The sequence below is a fragment of the Syngnathus typhle genome, linkage group LG15, assembly GCF_033458585.1.
Source record: "Syngnathus typhle isolate RoL2023-S1 ecotype Sweden linkage group LG15, RoL_Styp_1.0, whole genome shotgun sequence".
NCBI classification, from domain to species: domain Eukaryota; kingdom Metazoa; phylum Chordata; class Actinopteri; order Syngnathiformes; family Syngnathidae; genus Syngnathus; species Syngnathus typhle.
In genome coordinates, this window is record NC_083752.1 from 5190495 (window position 1) to 5211842 (window position 21348).

Here is a 21348-nt window from a genome sequence, read left to right on the forward strand (position 1 = left end):
TCATGCAAAGCCAAGAAATGCAAAACCTTGCGAATGGGGGAGGGACCGTCCGGCTAAGTTGCAGTCTGTCAGTCAATTATTATTTAAAAAAAATAAAAAAAAGAATATAGCACGGGTAGGTTTGGAGCTGGCAAAATAGATCCTGCAAAGGAAAGGCACCCTCCGCTCCGCTCTTCCCCAGCTTAGACTTCCAGGATCCCGGAGACTCGGGGACCGGAGCGCAGGGATACGGCGGTGCCGCAGTGCCGCTTTACATGCTACACGCTTCCTCCTCGACGCAAATAGTGCTGTCTCACTTGCTTGGTGCGCGGCTCTTTTTTTCAAAGAGGTAGAACGGGTGATTTTTAGGGGAGGAGGAATTGTATTGCAACATTAAAGCAACACTATGAAAATGAGCTCAATGAGAGATGAGCTCCTGACAGTCTTGGAAAGTTTTGCATGGATTATTGATGATATTACATCTATTGCACCTTGAGGGAATTGCATCATAGTTGGTGTTTCCATTTGAATTCCTGAGCAATTAAAAATGAAAAGACACTTAAGTGCAACACTTGAAAGAAAATTGAAACTAATAAAGTGTCATCCAAGCCCCGAACACACTAGGGTCAATTGTAGGGTTAATTGATGAAAATATGCTTGGTAAGGTTTTGAACTTTAACAAGTCGAGAGACTTCATTTGGTTATTTTTCTCCACTTCAGGAAAACTGTCCCAGCCGTATGCGTCATTAAAACCAGCATCCCCAGTGAAACTGCTGCTTCAAGCACTATTTTACACAGCTCTGAAAAACATGCAGAGATGGAAAGTGTCAAAGTGAGAGCAATTAGTTGGCTCGGAAAGGTTGAAATTATGCTTTAGTGACTTTTGGAATGATGCAGCACAGTCATTGTTGACATTATTTTATAATGAGCATCATCCTGTTTGCTCAATAAGATGGGGAAGCCATTTCTTTTTTTATACTGGGAGATAATCATTTAAGGATTTAAAATTCCAAAAAACTGTAAAGGGCAACAGGTACACAGCAGTGTGGTGTAAAAAGAAAAATCCGATGATGTCACTGATGCTGATTAAAATGAAACATTTGAGGAACTGCTTCTGCCTCACCACAAGCTCAGGTGTCAAATTATCATTTGCAAAACTGTCACCTCGGGGACACCCAAAGCTAACTAGCAGCGTTTTCAACTGGCAAGCGACACCCGCTGCTAATCAAATACTCTTTAATGATTACGCTTTACGACATCAGTGCGTACTCTTCCAAGTATCTCTGATGAAATGTGATACAAACAAATTATGTTTTGTTTTTGAAAACTCTGCCAATTTGGAATACATGTACCCATTTTTTTTTTTTCTTCAAATGAATTTACTGTCACTACATATTTTTTCCTGCACAGTCAACATCTGCAGGGGTGGAAGGTGGCAACATACAACGAAGTTGAAAAATATGTCATTATTAGCTACCGATCAGGTCAAGCAACTGTATCTATCCATTTTCTACCATGTTTACCCTCAACTAAGAAGTATCGGTGAGAAACAAACGGATCCTTCATGGGTGGTGCTTGCTTCTGTCCCAGTTGTCCTGCAAAAGGAAGAGAGGAAGCCGCCATGCCTGCAAGAATAATTCAGGAGGGACAGGCATTCACTTGACCTTGTCTCATCTTTCCAAGAGGAGTGTCCTTGTGACAAATGGCACGGCGGCAAAGAGACAACAGCTAGGCAGCTATTTCCGCTTACCCGCCCTCTACTCATTAGACCAGGAAGACAAATCTGCTGCTCCCCTTTGCAGTGCCATTATTAGCTTTAATTACAGCGTCGCCCTAACTTTCCTCCGCCTGCACGGCTTTATCCACTTCCACTCAGGAACCGATGACTTTACCCACTATGAATATATGACCCCTGAAAGAAAGAAATGCATGAATTCTATTGGTATTTTAGTACAGCTAAAATGTTTATGCGCTAAACAAAATACAGGAGTGTTCAATTCCCCAAAACAAACAAACAAAGCTCTTGTAGCCTTTAAATCCGAGTTAAATAAACACGTCAGTCATGCAGCGTGTAGTGAGAAAATGCAATGGAGGTATACCGAGAGGGTTGCCGCTTGTCGGTTTCATGAACAGAATGTTGGGATGTTTTCCAATTACTGCATCCCCGCACCCTTCAGTCTCGCAAGGCAGAGAAGTCAAAGTCGATGCTTTTTATTTGTATTAAGGGCTTGCTCGCACCCCCCTAGGCTTGCTCCCCTGCAGCAAATGCACACAAAATAGCATCTCATAAAACCTTCAAATGAAGTGAATTGTAAAAGACAATATGGCAAGAATGGTTCCTGGTTGAATAACAGGACACAGCGAGGGAGGTGGACTCTATTTAATTCTCATTTGTCTTCTAGCACAATGACGTATTACAGATGAGTCATTAATTTCTGGACCACCCACAGCAAGTAGCCCCAATATGGAAGGAAACCCGAAGAAAACCTCAAGGGTGCCTCTACTTTTACAAGCTGCTTCATTGGAGTAACCATAAGCACACGTTGTAATGTAAATATGCAAACTGTTAGCGGTGGCAATAAAAATAAGCAACAATTGAATAATGTAGAATAACAGCCCCCCTCTCTCGGGGAATAATTTGTTCCATTCCTGTTTTATATTTTCATAAAGGAGAGTCATTGTACAAAAGGATTTGTACAGATTATGTGGATCAGGAGGATGATCTCACCATACTGTATTCCTCTTCTAAAGATGGATTGTGTTCAGTGCCAGAGTGAGACAGTTGCTCATTATTAAACGTGAACAGGAAAGACATGTAAACAAAACTAAGTGGAACTATGCGGAACAATATCCTCGTCTGCTTCTTCCATTGTTCTTGTTTGTGTTACAATGGAAGCTCTAAAGCGGAACAATGTTTGCCACATAGGAAAACTACATAGAAATAATTGTTTTTAAAAAAAAAGTTCATTCCGAGCATCCTTTTACCATTTAAAAAGAAATTAAGTCAAAATGAATCCTCTGTTAAATAATATTCCAACTTCAACTCCAATTGAGTACAGAATTAAAAATCAACAACTGTGTAGTGTGTTTTATTTTCATACTGGCCGTCTTGGATGGAGTTGTCAGCTATGAGATTCAAGTCCCTCACATCAGCTCTCATCTTGAGAAGTTTAATCAATAAGACACAAATAATACACTTGTGTCTCAAGGTGGAGAAATGTGCAAGATTTGATCCAAACTAATCTGAATGTGTTTGTTGCAAATGCTATGTGTGCGAGATAAAAATCTTTGCAGTCACACCCTGGATTGGTCACACACTTGGCAAAATTGATTCAATCGGCTTTTTTGTGAAAGACATAATGCGTAAAATCTTGAACCAGCCTAATCCGTGACATCAGAAAGGAATGGCGATGATGACTACCATAGAAGCTTAAGTGGCAATTTCCACGATACAGAGTATTTTTTTTCTTGACCATGTGTTCCTTCTTCAATGATTGGAAAAGTGCAATGAAACTCTAACTCGTGAAAGATTTGCAAATTTTTTTGTCGGGGGTCATAGATCAGCCAATGTGAAATGAATTGAGAAAGAGAATTGTGTCCTTCAAGTCAACCCACAATGTGAAAGCAAAGACAATTGAGATGAGTTACTTTTATATACATTGATGGATAATAGAAAACCATGTCATCCAAGAAACTTGGACGAAATCCGACGTACAGAATTTGTCCTTTAACGATGTTTATTGAAACTTGTTGTTCCATCTCCTTCTGTATCGCGCTGATTCTTGATCGACAGTGCGTTATCCCCAGAGACGTCTGCCTTTCAGCCTACGGCTCTCCCTCTCTTTATGGAGGATTATAATCAGAATTTTCAATGTTGTCCTCAATACTGCCTTTCCAAACTCTTGGCTGGTCTCAGAAAAACAGCAGATGACTGACTGATAGTGCTTTTTATAGCCCTGTGAGCACAACCACTGTATGCTTAGTTCAGGTGCATGTAAGCTTTGTCAAACTAATCGTAAAAATCGGCATAAATAACAACAAATCATCAAATAATAAAATGCATTTTTCTGGTTAAAATACATTTGATTGCTCTCAAACAGGGCTAATAATGTAACAGTGTCCCTATTTAAAACTTCTCTCTGAGCTAAAACTATAATTAGGCTTCACACGGCAAGTGAGTTTCACATTAGGCTTAGAGCTAAAATCGTTTTAGGGCACGCTAATGAGATCCATTAGTGTCAAGTCTGGTTTCTTAAATTTGTACAGACAATATTTGAATAAATTGTTACATGTCTAGATGTCGATACGCCTTAATATGTGGGTAAAGAGTTGCCCGAGTGATGTCACTCATATGACGTGTTAAGTGGCTAAGCCACATGTAGCTTCAAAATATAACGTGGAGGTGATACGATACTTAAATATAACTGTCACAATTATCATTATTGTTATTAGTTGGCACACTGATATTTGAATTATTATTATTATCCTAATATGCCGTAGTGAAAGGGGGTGAACAGTACGGATAGCGCATGAGATCCTGTCTAGTAATCATAGTCATTCCCTTGGATCTCACACTTATGTATACTACTTAACGTTGAAGGTATTTGTGTGAAATAGTGAGAGCCGACAGCAAGTGTATCACTTGCTTAGTCTCAGCCTATCAACGGGAGCAACGCTTAAATACTGCACGGATACAATTAATCACGGACAATCATGAGCCCGTCGGTGGGAGTCAAGACAAATCGATCTCCTGCTGTTCTTTTAATTGAACCAATCTCACTTGTAAGGTCAGGAACATAGCTTGGAGTGAAATCATATTACTATACCGCACTTGAGTATCGGATAAGATAGGCGGTACTTTACGAAATAATGACGCAGTGTGTTGCAAAATCAATTGTATTGTGATGTATGGATGATAACCTACCGTAGCTGCTATCTAGCGATGTCACACTCAGTCATGAGGCCACTAGGTCAAACAATCTGCGATTCAACAATCCATTTCAAGCTGAGAGTCTGAGGTTGACAGGTTAAAGTGTGTTAAACACGACTTATGGAGATTAGTTTGGAGAAAGGCTGGCGGTGGAAGGAGAGATAACACAAGGAAAAGATCAGCGTTGGATCAAGATCAGAAGATTACTCTGTGATTACTGAGACATCATTACTATTAAAAGAGCACCAACAAGGCTGGGTACTTCCCAGAGTCATCAAAAGATCAGTCGTTTTATTATATGGGTTTAAGGAACCGGTGGAAGTCTCTGTTCCTTCACTAAGCACTTTTGATGACGCTCAATAGATTGCGACATCTTTGGGTGTGAGTAAACTGCCATAATGTCAGACATGTCTTACAAGCATATCTTTCGGGAAGCATCCACAGGTAAAAATACGAGACAATTTAATTTCCGCAAGAAAGGGAAAGACAATCTACGGTATGTCTGGTTGACACAATAATTTTATATCCACAGGCAACTGTACACAGTGATACCACTTCAAATATATAAATGTCTACCAATGTGATAAAAAAAAAAAAGCAGTTCTGTGAAAAATGGTCTGCCGGTGTCATCAATTTTCAAATGTATTCCGCCGCCGGGAATAAATAGAGCCATCCCCCAGATGACAAAAGACGATCAAATTGATTGTTAAAAATACAGTGAGTGGAAACGAATCCCATCGCAGCTTCATCAAAAGTCAACTGAATGACTAAACCACCAACAACCTTGTTTCTATCCATCTTTCCATCCAGATGGAAAAAAAAACAACATAACGTATTGGGAGCATTGCATTGCTCTAAACAGACTAGGAGAAGATTATCCATATTTTTATCTCCTCTACACTTGAAAATTTTTCAGATCTTCTGTCAGGACTCCTTCAAAAGACTGTCAAACAGCTGCAGCTCATGAAAAACACTGTAACTTGAGTTCTAACCAGAAAGAAGGGATCGGAATTTTTCACTCCAGCCCTAACGGTTTACACTGGCTCCTTCCATCCATTTTCTGAACCGGATTTAAGAAGCTAGGAAAAAAACTGTGAGCTCTCATGTCAAAGTCAAATGATCCCATCATGGCAATTGGGTTCCAAAACTCGTCATTCAAGAAATGGCCTGCTGTCGCCTGTCAAACCTTCACCCACCTGGCGGCGGTATGTCAATAGTCCTATTAGCCAATTAATGACTAGATCATCTAATGAAAGGGATTATGTCACTGGAAGACAGTAGACAATCCCAGCAGCAGAAGAATTGTCTTTGGAGTTGTAGAAAAACAACAACTGTATATTTGGAAGAGGATGTTAAATCCAAATGTTTATTTAACTCCCCCTTTTAACAAACATTACAGCAGAGCATTAATTAGGCAGTTCAGTGTTGCTTAGCAAGTCGTTCCAGCCGTAAAACACTAATGTTCCAAAACATCTCCACTGCATGGGAGCTGTCGTGGAAATAAAGCACCGCCGTGTGTTTTTCGCTGCCAAGCAAACATTGAGTAATGCTGCCGCGGCTCACGAAAATGCTCAGCTCATTTTATGACTCAGGCCAAGGAATGATGTCATTGTTGCACCGTTTTGTCAAATAAAATAAAGATATGGAAAGACAGCTGCTGCTGTTTTCTTTCATTTGATTGTCTGGCCCACTTTGGAGGTTGCAGTTTTGAATTCAACAAATTTGCAATTAAGATATTTAGCTATACGAGAGTCTAGCAAGTAATGAAAATACGCAAAATAACCCGTGCTGATATCAGCATGCAAACGAATTTGACCTGTAAGTGTAAAGTCCAAAATGATTATCAACAATTTCTCTCCCTGATGAAATTCTCCCATGCTCCCACTTCATGCATCTAAATGATTATCTTTCCACTTGAATGCAGTAAAGGTCCCCGGGCATTTTTCAAAGCTGCATAGACTCTGAAATATGCATTGATGTATATGTACATTACTGGATTTGAGATTTTTTTTTTTTCTTTGTGCATCAAGTGCCTACATGTGTCTTAAATAAAATGAAGTATGCTGTATTGACTTATGACTTGGCAATGGACATGATCACATGAGAACACAGTCAAGGTCAAATGTTGAATTCTTGAAAAAAAAAAAATAGAATATTGGGATCTTAACCTTGTAGTTGTATTTGAATATAGAAATATACACCAAAAGGTCCTTCAAAGCCTCACAAAGAATGAATGCATGTTTAAAAGGCCAAAGCGTCACACGTATAATCTGCAGCAGTCAGGAGCGCTATCCAATTCAGATCCAGTTCGGTTAATAGCTTCACGTGACCCCGAGTGTAATGTGTGCTGTTGTTGTTTCATGGCTAATTCAAGCCTTTGGGATTTTATTTTCAGATCAGGTCATGAGTGAATCATTAGGGACACACAGAGGAGATGTCTGCCAAAGCTTAAAGGCTGAAGGTAGACGGCTATCAGTCAAACTCATGCATACTAAACATCTGCGAGGTCTTCTGATGCACATGGCGCTGACGGTAGCACCCGCTTATGTGGGCCGCCGGGCGAGCTGATCGAGATTAGAGCGCGGCTGACTTTGAGGAGGACGCTGGAGGTGATGATGATAGAGACGATGATGGCACTGATGCCCATCAACTGCCCTCGTCTAAACACACGTGTGTTGACCTCCAATTTATCTGTAACTTTTGAGGTACATTTTTATTTATTTATTTATTTATTTATTTATTTATTTATTTATTTATTTATTTATTTATTTATTTATTTATTTATTTTCATTTCATTTCATTTCATTTCATTTCATTTCATTTCATTTTATTTTATTAGAGTATTAGTGGAATATTTCGAAATCGCCTCCTGGTTAAGTCCATTGAAATTAAAATGATGATGCAAGTGACAATTTTTGCTGAAATAGATAAAGACTTGTTTTCTGTTTCTTTGTGTGTGCAAAATGTTGTTTTCTTTAAGCACACTGGAGCCCCCTGAAAACAGAATAAAAACAAGAACTACTATTGATTCATCATGGCCCATGGGCCCAATTCATGAATTATTGACGCCATCTCCTGCTTTGTGGCTATTTGCATTTTGCTTTAACGAGATATTTGCACTTTGATTCAGGTACTTTCATAATACGTCACTCTTCCCTTTCAATCTCGCTGATGTAGTTACATTTTATTAGCTTCTAGTACTCATGTAGGACATTTTGGGGCCATATTACAGCTACATCATTTACCTGGAGGTATGGTGTGAGAGGTTAGATGATGAATCACCCAAAGCTAGAAAGATGAAAAGAAACCCCCTAGCGGGCCTACAGCTCAAAGCGCAATCACGCCTTGCTTAAATGTGCAAAGATTAATAGTTTGCTGCAGCTCACATCGCTCCCACCTAAGGGAACTATTTGCAGAAGAATCTCTCCCCACACTTTCCCAGATTATCTCCTGGAGCATCAACACAGAGCCCAACTTATTCACTTTTCAGGCACCATCTACACTATCTCCAGAGGAAGATGATGGGGCCTGTGTACCCACCTTGCCTGTCTCTCCCGAGACACATTAAAGAGCTCAGAGTTTAAATCTTCTTCCTGGAGATCACTCAGAACTCCCTGTCGATGCTTGTGAAGCTTCACAAAGATCCTGAGCACCGCCGCCGGGCTAGCCCCCCCTCCGCCGCCCCCGTACGGTGGGTAAGCCCATGGTGCAGTGAGGCCTTCGAATAGCGAGAGAAACCAAGAGACTGAGAAGCGAGGGGGGGGGACAAGCATCCTTCACAGTGAATAAATCCTCTTAAGCTACCAAAAGGTAAAAGAAATGAAAGACACTTAAATAAGCGTATAGCAGTGGAAAAGTCAAGTACTCGACATACACAACAGCTTTTTATCCATTTGTCAGCGAGCAGTCATCCATCTATACCATGATCCGGTTGAGGGTCACGGGTGAGCTGGACTCAAATTTACATTTGCAGCTCGAGTCGTAGAGTATCAATCATTCCTACTCGGGTTGCACCAAAGTGCCAGATTGCTAATATCGTTTATATTTCATGACAAAAATCGTTGAATGAGAAGAGTAAGGAGATGTACGTTTGGGCCTCCTAAAATTGAGGGGTGTGAGGGATTGCTACAACAACAGCAGTGACTAATCTGGAGCACCGGGAGAATTCCTGCTGGGATTTTTTTTATTTTTTTTTATGGTCTGCTAAAGTTTGTTTGTTTGTTTATTTTCAAATACAAAAACATTTAAAATGCACATAGATTAAATAAATGTGATGGAGAATGTCTAAAAAAAAAAAAAAAAAAACTCCAGGGGCTTGCAAAGTGGCATGCTCCAGAAATATGAGTACATTTAAGGTAAAATTTCAATGGATAGAGAAATATGCATCCTAATACATGTCATACAGATGAAATAAAAAAACAAAGAAAAATGAATAACAATGATACAACAATAGGGTAAAAACACACCAAAACTATAACTAAAGAGAATAATGAATGGATCCAGGTTCATTTAGCATACCATATGGAAAGGGTTTAGTGTCTAAGAGAAGTAATTTCAGTGCCTTCTTAAATTGGTGAGAAGACAAGTCCCCTAGAAATACTGGCAGCAAATTGTAAATCCTCTGTGGCCTATTCTGCATACACTCACCAGGAATGGATACCGGTTTTCACAAAGTCTCTCTTTCTTAACACTCACTGACTCATATCTTGGTCACGAGTTCGAGGAAGTCCATCATAATCCATTCACTAAAGTTACCATGCTAATTACGGGCAATCACACAGTTGAGGCATAGATAGAATAAAAGATGGAGAGTAAAAAGAGCAAAGGGTGGAAGAGAAAAAGTAAGAATAAAAAAAAAAAAGAACTGTGCACGTTGTTTTTGATGCTGCTGCATTACAGGCCTTGATAGATGATTCTTTTGTTTTTGCTCTATGAACATAGCTCCGTACCAATTGTAATTTAATACAAAGTAGCTAAAAGGTTTTATTGCAAATCATCTGCTTCGCTCTTGCAGCTCAGTTATAATGAGCTTGTATTGGCCGTAAACATTGTTTTGCTTTTAAACACTAATGGAAATCATTGCCCTTGGCACTCCACGCTAACTGCAACAATGAATGCTGTTTCGGACTAATGCATACAAAAGAAATAAGATTGCAGTCAGATAAATGCTTTGCTTCAACGCGATGATTGCTTGCTAGCTGGTTTCGGTTTAGGCTATTCACATTCCAGACGTCACTGCCCTCCGTGGATTTACTGAATATGACCATCAAAGGTGTTTTTGCCACGATAAAGGGAAATCAATCAAATGAGCCAAGCCGTGCTCAGTGCTTATTCGTTCTCAGATTGGGGGAAAAAAAAATCTTTCAACCATGTTCACTTAGGGAAGCGCAACCAGCATGGTGTGCTCTTTTTTGTGTTGAGTTGAGCTCACTGAAATTGATTTGTTAAACAGTTTTGCTCTTCTCAACACACGATTATGTCACCAGCTCTGTGGAAATAAAAAGAGAGAGCAGAATGTTGCTGCGGGGATGCCAGATCGCTGTATAAATTTACAAGCAAGACGGTGTTTTACTAGTGTTGACAGGTTCTGTCTAAACAAGCACGATCATGATAGGTTCATTTTACCCAAAGATGAAGAAACACGTCTGCTGGAAAAAAAACAACTTCTCTCTTATGCTCTTTTGAATTTGTGTTGATTGTTGCTGAATTATCCCCGACCTCAGGGTAAAAACATTTGGCTCGTATTTTGTCAGCTTTTGCGATCAATGCAGGGCGTTGACCTTTGAGTGTCTTAATGGGGTAGCCATCTAACCTTTAATTACACAAAGCTGCAAAGTTTCTATTTACATGAGCATGGAAACAATCTGAAGTGGAAGCCCTATTGTAATTCACTTTGCATGTTGAATTGGGTCATTTCACACAGTTGACCATAAATTTGAATGTGCAGATCTATTTCTGTCGCCTTGAAGAAGATTGATTGATTGATTGATATCTTTATTTCGAACACATCCAAAACAAAAAAAGAGATAAAAAAACAAAACAAATAAGACTTTAAAGTGCCATATATAAGTCTGTACAACAAACTGAAAAAAAATCAATAAATCAATAAAGAATGCATAACGTTTTAGATTCCTACCCCTTTCTCACTTTATCCATTAAACTAATGATGCAGCATATAAATCTACAACAGAAAACAAGTCGATATACTTTCAAACTTATTTTTGTGTTTCATTTTTTGCTTTTGTGTAGCCATTTGGCATTTTTAGTCCTTGTACCCGCCAATCAACATATTTTTGTACCATTTTTTAAGATAAGCGGATGAAAGTAGATTGACAATTCGGACAAGAGATGAAAAGTTGCATGGAGTTGCTATTTATTTAGTTGAACTGTCATTTTGCTCACCATAAAAATAACAACATGCCAAGGTCATGTGATCAAAAGCCACCCCGCAACCTCGTCCCGCACGTCTTAAGGCTGAGAGAAATGGAAAGCACAGTAGGTGTGCTATCAAGTGTCAGGTGCCCTTGTTGTGCCTTTAGCTCACACTGTGAACAAGCCCTCAGTTGTCACCCTTATAAAACATGAAAGGACTTGACATGTGTACAACACACAATGCACAATTTCCGCCTTAAGCTGACAAGGACACAGACATGCAAGTACAATTTTTTGTAAAAACCCAAAATAAATTTCCACTCCAATAACAGGCACCATGCCTACAGGAAGGACAACACGGTCAAATGAACTAGTTACATTTTTCTAACTATAGTGTATGATTGATGTGAGACATGCAAACAAATCTGACCAGGGCTCTTTTGTATGCAGTCTTATTTCGGATATATTCTAAATGTTTTGAAATACAGTCTCAGCATGAATGGCAAACTCCTTTTCCATCATAACAATGTGCAATGGCGGAGGCGAGACAGCCAGTACACACCTCAATTGTGCTCGACATATGACTCGCACAATCCAACCACTCCTGACTCCAGCTCGCAATCACAAATAGTCCTCCCAAAAAACATCATGATCATTTGCTCATAGGGTCAACAGTTTCCATTGAATCAACAATGGCTTCGATTATGGACAACATTTCTTTGATTCGGTTCGGATTAGAATTATAATCCGATGCCCTGTTTTCATGGACACTAAAAATATTAATCCGATTAAGACTTGCATGTTCATGCGTCATACTTTTGATCGTTGTTTCAATGAATGTTCTGAACTCGTGTTTGTTTGATTGCTTTATATTTGTGTTCTAATTTTTTTTTTAATAAATACTGCAATTATGAGTCTGTTAGTGATCGCCCACAGGTGTCAAACTCAAGGCCCGGCGGTCAGATACGGCCCCCCACATCATTTTATGTGGCCCGCAAAGACAAGTTATGCATCAAATTTGCGTGTCATTACAGGAATTGCAAATTGTCTTCACTTTTAATATATATATTTTTTTTTAAATATTTGACCAGTTTTTACTCGTCTGATTTGAAAATGAGTTATTTGTCAGTTTGTTTTGTAGCTTTTACTGTACATAATATGAGGTGCTCATACATTTATTTGGGTTGACAGTCATGATGGCCCTCCAAAAGAAGCTATGACTACAATGCGGCCTGGATAATAAGGAAAAATATATAACTCCAGCATTAGAACCTGCTGCGTTAATGTAGCTTTTGAAGCAGCATCTGGGAAGCAGTCAGTCATTTTTTTGCACAAGCTCTGTACTGGCAAAGAGGATCAATAAGCTGCTTCGGCTTTAATGGCATGACAGACAGCGGCGCTTCTTGAAAGAGACTATGGGAATGGGGTGTCACAATTGCCATCAAGGGGTGATTGCTTGTTTGATAAGCAGCGCAGTAACAAATTGCCTGTAATCTTTCCATTGCCGTTTGACCGATGTCACGGTTTGTTGGCATGTCGTTGGCTAAGCATCTATTATGCAAAGTGTTGACTGTAGAGAACCTAATAAACTGAGCTCTGTTGAACTTAACAAAGTTGACAGAAGGTTAAATTAAATAGAGTTGATCTCCTGGCATTTAGAAGACATGTTGGCACATGTGCCCGGTAAACTGGATTCATCTGAATAGCCCTTCTGTCACTATATCGGCAGTTCCCCTTTTAAATTATTCATTTTTTTCGCCTTCCATCTGTCACATATCGCAGTGTAAACTCTCCTTGACCTTTTTCTGCAATCCGCTGCACATTCATTTTTGCAATGCATTATTAATACTCATGCCACCGCGTCAAAGTTATTGTTTACATTTGGCAGGGGCTTCCATTGAGCTGGGACTAACGTGTTCTTCTATAACTCACGCTTATGAAGGGACAAGGAAGCAGCAAATGTTGGGTGACTCAGATGCACTTACATGGCACCGGAGGGGGAGTCGAGCTCCCACCCGCCTGCTCTGAGGCGTGCAACATGACAACATCAACAAGCACTAAATATGTCTGTTATGTCCAACACCAGATGTTGCTTTCATATGTTACACGCCAGTCTGCCTGAGTGGTGGCCAAGCTGTCTTGTGTGGGTGATGTACAAATACTATTTGGATTTTCTTCTCAGTGATAACAGTGACGGCAAAATTAGAATGTTTCTTATAGTCGGTTTAATTCACCGTATTTTCCGGACTATAAGGCGCACCGGACCATAAGAAGCACCTTCAATGAATGGCCTATTTTAAAACTTTGTTCTTATATAAGGCGCACCGGACTATAAGGCGCACCATTAATGCATCATGTCAGATTTTTAATCCAAATCAAATCATTCTCCATTTTAACTTTTTTTATTTCAACTTCAGACGCAACAAATTACTTTATAATCACAACATAATGATCCATAGTCGTTTTGATTCATGATTCAAAGTCTTCAGCGGGCCACTTATGATTGATTTCATGACACAATGCTTCGGGCCAGTTTCGATTTAGGAATTTGGTCCATATATAAGGCGCACCGGACTATAAGGTGCACTGTCGGCTTTTGAGAAAATTTTAGGTTTTACAGTGCGGCTTTTTGTCCGGAAAATACGGTACCCTGGTAGGATGGATGCAATTTAAATGAATTGATCCCTCTTTTGTGTTCATTTATTCAATTTAGCATAAGGGGGAAAACAAAACAATATTCCCAGTGTTTGTCCTCACATAATGACTTGCTTCTTATTTACAAAAGGTGCTTTCAAAGCTGCATAGCTCAAGGGAACTTGAGAAATCAACGCGCCGCTTGGGAGGGGCTGCTCGAACTCTAACTGGTCTTCCAGGCAGGATCTAAAGGTTCTATCGCAACAAAACAAAAACATCCCCCACCTCAAACCTCAGCTCTTCAGGGATCTTTAGTTTTATTCATAACTGTTTGTTTATTTGTTTGTTTCAGCCCACAGCCTGTCACTTTGAATATTTGGAACATAACGATGAGTGTTGCATTATGCGGTTGCACCGCTCAGAGATGAAAGGTTTGCAGAATAAATATTTTGTAATGACAGTGTCCTTTTTTTGGTTAGGGTTTTAAGTACAGGCTACATTTGCAAAGGATTGACAACGGCCAGTGTCGACGAGTTTGCTGAAGTCAGCAAGAGCAAGAACAGTCAATAGATGGCGGCTCAATATGGAGCTTGAGGGGATACGACAATCTGCATACATGAAAGCTAAGGACATTTCTTTTGTTCCTCTTTCAGAAGATTCAGGCTGAATGAATATATACTTAGTATCCATCTAATAATGACATCACATCTATTAAATTAGAACACCCAATTAGGTTTCATAGTTCCTTCACTCGCTATTTACGGTTTATTATCTTAATTGTGTTCAATGTGTTTTAAAGGTCTATTAAATACGACTCATTACGGTTGTACTGTCAATGGAGATACGTATTAAAAATCCACTACTATTTATACAAAAGTGCACTTAGAAATATTGACTGTCCACTGCACACTTGTAAATACTCCAATACATCAAAATAAATAAATATTCCAACTAAGCAATGTGGCTTTTATCATCACAAAATAACATTATAATATGAACTGATTTCCTACAGGACAGACCATCTCAAAACCACTTAGCTTCCTCCTATTTGATTTCGACATCCTCCTGTCTCTGGCGTCTGATTTGCACATCATGCCACGGCGAACAAACAGAGCCCCCCTCTCATCCCATTTCCTGCTTGGCGGCCATAATGAATCTTTTATGATTTCATAATACATCCAATTATTCTCCCCCCCCCCCCCCCTTGTTAAAATCACAGTGCACCACCTGGAACCACTTTGGCTTCCTTTTATTCTAATATACCTGCCTCATTTGCCTGAATATTCTCGCCATTTATGTTAATCCAAATACCCAATCTAACAATGTCTTTAACGAGGGGAGAATATTTTGCTTTCTTTTCGCGACAGAGCCGATTTTGTTAAAACACTTGTTACAACTAACCATTGTTGAAATAGTCTATGCTAATCCCTCAAGTGCTCAACTAATGATGTCTTCAGAAATGTTCCGATGGATTAAAGATGAATTGTTGAGACGCTGCTTCACTATAAAAAAAAAAATAAAAAATATCAGCAGAAGCAGCCATCTTGCCAATGGAGAAAGAAAACAATAGTGTGCCTGCTGTATACTTTGAGCCATTAGTCAGCTTTTTTTTTTAATCCAAACTCTAATTGAAGAAATCTTTAATCCAAATTCTTATTTTTATGTAGCCAATATGTGACTGCCTATTTGATTAGTAATGCCTAAAAAAATAAAAACACAGAATTGGCCTAAAAGAAATTGGCCTAGAATTAAAAAAAGTTAGCGTTTTCTATTTTATCAATTCATTTTTAAGAAATAATAAAATAACGCCAACCCTTACCATTTCACGCATCAATTACTTTAGCCCATTTCAATGTGACTAAATAAGCAAACCTGCCCCCCCCCAACCCGCAATAAAAATTGATTAGTGTTCTGCACATAATAAATATTTCCACAACATAGTCTAATATATCCTGCCAGGCAATCAAAAAACAATGTGCATGAACCATGAAAATGATCTGTCCATGGTGATTTACACGCCTGAAGAGGCACCATAGAAATTTTCTAGAACCTTTTGTTCTAATCCCAATCATGATGTTAGGTGATTTTTAGTCACATAGTAATTGCTAAAATAATATTATACTTTATGATTAAATGCCACTTGTAGGGGAGGAAAGTATTGTGATCACAATTTCTCACGCGGTGCATCACGTCTCCTTTGGATAGAGTCGATCAGGGTGTTGATTGTGCCAAGTTGCTGAATATTGGCAGAAAGTGCAACAGGCTGTGCTATGTGCCGTTCCAGAGCATCCCCGACATGCTCTGGGCGACACATCCAACATGTAAGAAATGAGATGTTTATGCTTTCCAGGAATTGTTTATAGTCCTTGCGCAAAACAAGAGACCTGGCATTATCATGCTGGCACAGGAAGTGATTGCTCTTATGGTTTTGTGTACTCACCATACCTGCTCTGAAAATCCACTGCTATAATTCCAAAGCTTGTCATTTTATGCAACACAATATTCGTATTGGTCCGAAGTCCGAAGGAGTGTTTAATAAAAGACTTCACAAGGTTTGTTTGTGCGATAATTCATAATTGGCGAATGAAACTATGCATCCCCTAAAGCTGCTTGCACCATAAAATTCCGAAACACTATCTCCTCTGTGCCATTTATTATTTTTTAAATAGATTACTTTACTTCACTCCAATGCATCTTATTTGAGATCCTCCCAAAGCTTTCATTTCATCTCAATAAACACTGAGGTGGAGGTAAAGCATGCATAGCGGAATGAACACAATATTATGATGAACTCCCATTTGACACCAGAGCTGTACAATTAGAGCTGGTCAAAGTGAATAATACATATCAAACACTGTAATCATAATACACCTACCGATTTCCAAGGAGTATTTTTATCTCCAATATAAATTGGCCCATAGGGGGCGATTTACCGCTCATATAGACAACAATATAATTACACTATGAACTATCTGTTTAGATGCACCTGGGGGTTGCTTTTGGCTGTGTGTCTTGCTTGGCCCGAAACTAGAGGAGATTGAAGACGAGAGAGGAAGGCTGAGCTACTGGGAGTCGTATTTCACTGTGTCTGCTGGCCAGATTACTTGTCAGATTACAAAACTCTCCCATCAGATGCTCTGACAGGTGGTTGGCCCAGATGCATTGTGATGGCACTCAGATCCAATACAACATAGACAGAATACGCTGGCACATTGGGAGAATATATCAAGAGACACACATCAAAGTGCTTGAGTAATGTTAGCTGCCGAATGAAAATTACTGTATTTTCCGGACTATAAAACGCACCGGAATATAAGGCCCACCTTCAATGAATGGCCCATTTTAAAACTTTGTCCTTATATAAGGCGCACCGGACTATAAAGCGCACCATTAATGCATCATGTCAGATTTTTAATCCAAATCAAATTATTCTCCATTTTATCTTTTTTATTTCAACTTCAGACGCAACAAATTACTTTATAATCACAAAATAATGATCCATAGACATTTTGATTCATGATTCACAGTCTTCAGCAGGCCACTTATGATTGATTTCATGACACAATGCTTCGGGCCAGTTTAAATGTAGGAATTTGGTCCAAATATAAGGCAGCTTTTGAGAAAATTGTAGGTTTTTAGGTGCGTCTTATAGTCCGGAAAATACGGTAAACCACAACAACAAGACTACCATAATTTTCGGACTATAAACCGCACCGGACTATAAGCCGCACCAACTAAAACTCGTGATTCCAGGTTCAAAATTCGCGAGAAAAATCACGGCTTGTAGTACGAAATTTACGTTCATAAACACAGTTTACCATCAAAGTCTGCTAAACCATTTTGAATGCATAACTAAAAACCCCGGGGGAGAAGAGTAAGTGCCCCACAAAAAGCTTTCTTTCAATGGCCCACTGTTCTATGATAAACTCGCCACATTTCCCAGCATTCATTCATTACTCCAGCTCTATTGTTTTCTATAATGGATGGTGGAATCCCCCATCTGTTGAAGCATCTACTTTGTCTCCCCTCGCAAAAGCCTAAATGAAACAAATAAAAATGTAATTGCTTTGGATTGCTTTTACTATCCCCAGGAAAGACAACAGTGGACTCTAACCTCGTAACAACAAACAATTTCCACAACATCTGCTGTCACTCTGCCAATGGATGACTAGAATTGTCCAAAACACACAATGCACTAAGACACTTTATTTTCCACGAAAGTGGAAAGTCATCTTTGCCTGAGTCAGAGCTGTAAACAGTTATTTTAGTGAAACATGATTTGCGCTAGACTGACCAATACAAGCCCACCGGAAGAATGAAATGCTGTTTCCAAAGGAGCTTTTTTTTCACGATGTCACTCAAAGACATTCCCATTTTAAACCGGTGACGTGAGCTGTTGACCTTCAAAGTAATAATAAAACGGTTTTGAGATGAACCGGCATTTGAAAGCTCGCATTAGTTCAGTGGGCAGGTTGTGAGATGGTCCAGTGACTGTGGAAGAATTCATAGCATTCATACTTGACTGCGTTTGCTGGCACATCGCTGTGACATGAAACGGTAACTGTATCATGTCGCCAACAACACACCTCAATGAAGAGTCATTCTGCTTGCTGTCAAAATGGCAGCTTGACAGTGTGTTTCACTTGGACTCTGCAAGGGTGTGAATACGTTCGAGGCTGTGGACAAGCCGTTGCATGTGTGTGATGGTAAAACGTGAGCTCTGCTCCACACACTACCATGTGTCTTATTAAATAATTTAAACGAGTGTGACACTCCTGCTTCCATGCAGGGAGAGGCTTGATTAATTAGCTGGTAAAGTGGGGAGCTCAGATTATGTTCATCATGATTTAAGGTTATTAATTTCTTAATTTCACACACACAAACACACAAGTGTTTATGCAACACAATACATAATTTGACTATTTTATTTTGTATATCGAATACGTAAATTCTTGCAATGTTTGGTAATCGATTAATCGGTCGAGGAGATTTATTAATCTCTTAATTTATTTATTTATTAATTCAAGATTTATATGAATTAATTAATTCAAGATTTATTCATCTCTTAATTTTGCACACACAAATGTTTAATCAACACAATATGTAATTTGACTGTATTTTATTTTCTATATTGAAGATGTAAATTCTTGCAATGTTTGGTAATCAACTAATCGGTTATCTTCTTGACTAATCGATGACGGGTAATAAATTCTGAAGAAAATGTCAGTAACAAAATCAACTTGCCTATCAATAATACAGTATGCATATATAACATGACATCAACCGAGCACCAGGTTAAATCCACTTTTTTTTTTTAAATATCTTGTCAAATGTACACATTTACCAGAAAGTAAAATCGAATGTTTATGAGCTACCGCATCTCATTCAATCATCAATTATTCATTCATCTTCAACACTGCTTATCCTGTACAGGCTCTGCAGGTTCATTCAGTCATGCTAAATTAAAATGTGCTATATTGTGGCTTCCGCAGCCAAACTCTCGGCGGATGGCTGGTAAAGACAGGAAGCCATGTTTAAACAGGGCCTAATCCGATAATTGAATGCAGATTTATTCAAGCCCTTGCGCTCGGACTGGATTTAACACTCTGCTGAGAGCAGGGACGGGTGGGGGTGGGGGTGGGGGGGACGCTTTCTGCCACTGGGGGTCAGATCAGGCGGCTGCATATTGAAAATTGATTCTCACTGCTTTTCAGGAAACCACTGTCATTTACGTGTCACATTAACGCTCGCTTGGCTGTCCCAGCGAGCGGCGATGGGATTAACCTTGCACATTCCGGCTGTCAACGTTTGGCCTGACTTAAGTGTGAAAATGCCCTTCTTCATCACCTTTGCTGTGTAAATGAATTTCATATTAAGGCAATCAAATTATCCTCCAGTCGGTTATATCAGGGTTCCATCTCGGTTACAAAGACAACACAGCCCGAGGCTGAGCGAAGAACTCTGTCCGTGTCCCATTACAAGTGTGAGACTTTATTGTCATTCTACTGTGGCTGCTCTGATACGTTTATGATGATGACGGCCGTGCCTGAGGTGACACCGTCTCAGAAATGCTTGTATTTTATGCGTTCAGGGAAAAAGACTTGGAATATATTTTCTCACCGGGTGTATAACCAATGGGGATTTACTCGAGGAGCCATAATTGTTTTGCATTTATGAGAAGAGCAGTAAGAAGCTCAGGGGGAAAACACTAAATGCATCAAAACAAAATATTGTTACATAAGCGCTTGTGTTTTGGGGATATACTGCATCTCAGGAGGACTTTGAGTGTTTCCTGTTGTGAAAAGTGATTTTTGCAGTATTTGCACCAGGCTTTCTGGAACAGGAAAACTATTTGCTATTTACCGTATTTTCCAGACTATAAGGCGCACCTAAAAACCTCAAATTCTCTCAAAATCCGACAGTGCGCCATACGACTGTTTTGTTTTGTACTTATTAAAGTAAGCTTTACATGTTTATTTTGTCTGTTGTGTGATATTAAAAGTATTGATATATTGTTATTGTTTTCACTATTTCAAGTTATTATATTGTGATTGCATTAATGGTGCGCCTTATATGGTCAAAGTTTTAAAATGGGCCATTCGTTGAAGGTGTGCCTTATAGTCCAGTGCGCCTTGTAGTCCGGAAAATACGGTAACTTAATTTCACCAAAGTATAATTAAGCCATCCAGCAAACACAATAAACGAATTATTCGTGTATCTGAACAATTCGGTCCATGTTAACACGACAAAATGAGTGTCTGGCAAAATTATTAGGTGCTCTTTGCTCATTATTTCCTGCAATAATCAAACTGAATAATGGAGCAGTGGTAAATGATTTAGCCTTGCTCTTATTAATCAGCCACTGAGGGCTTGTAGTCTGAGTCTGCAAATTGGCTGATAAACTGGAATATTTGAATATATATACCTACGATCAGCTTTATCGATATCATTTATCTACTCTTGTAGTGTTTAACAATGATAATGTCAGACATAATGACAAAATCTTGTGATAACAGATCTACCATCTGCTTGAGAGCAGAAAAGTACCACGTCTGACAGGTTGCTTATGTTAGCTCTGCTTCAGTGCCAAACCTTCATCATTCTTGGTCGCACAAGCCCTTACACATCACACCTGTGCCTCCAGAGAGAGGCGTAGCCTGAGGCAAAAGAACAGAAGCTAGACTGGGAGAGACGGGGGACATCAAGAAACTACCGCAGCACAGATGAGACATCAAGGCAGGAAAAAATGGGCTCTTACTAAAACTGATGCCCAGAAGTGAATACAGATTGCAGCCAAGTTAAAAAAAAGTATGTCTGAGAACTTGATATCGGGAGAAGTATGCAAATGATTATTAGTATTAGTATTTGGAAGAAGATTTACCGTAATTTCCAGACTATAAAGTGCACTGGAATATAAGGCACACCATAATCGT

At 39.2% G+C, this 21348-nt stretch overlaps 1 protein-coding gene across 10 annotated transcripts in view; it reads right to left on the bottom strand.

Moving 5' to 3' along the window:
* Positions 1 to 5125, bottom strand: part of auts2a (activator of transcription and developmental regulator AUTS2 a) — a 174078-nt gene extending 168953 nt beyond the window's left edge. For 9 of the 10 annotated variants that reach the window (XM_061298606.1, XM_061298595.1, XM_061298600.1 and 6 more), the window contains exon 1: positions 4904 to 5125. The gene's annotated coding sequence lies outside the window, so the exon portion shown is untranslated. Of the gene's footprint in view, positions 1 to 26; positions 274 to 4903 lie in introns of those variants that run through there. The other variant, XM_061298592.1, reaches the window with a different exon arrangement.
* Between the last annotated feature and the right edge of the window lie 16223 nt (positions 5126 to 21348).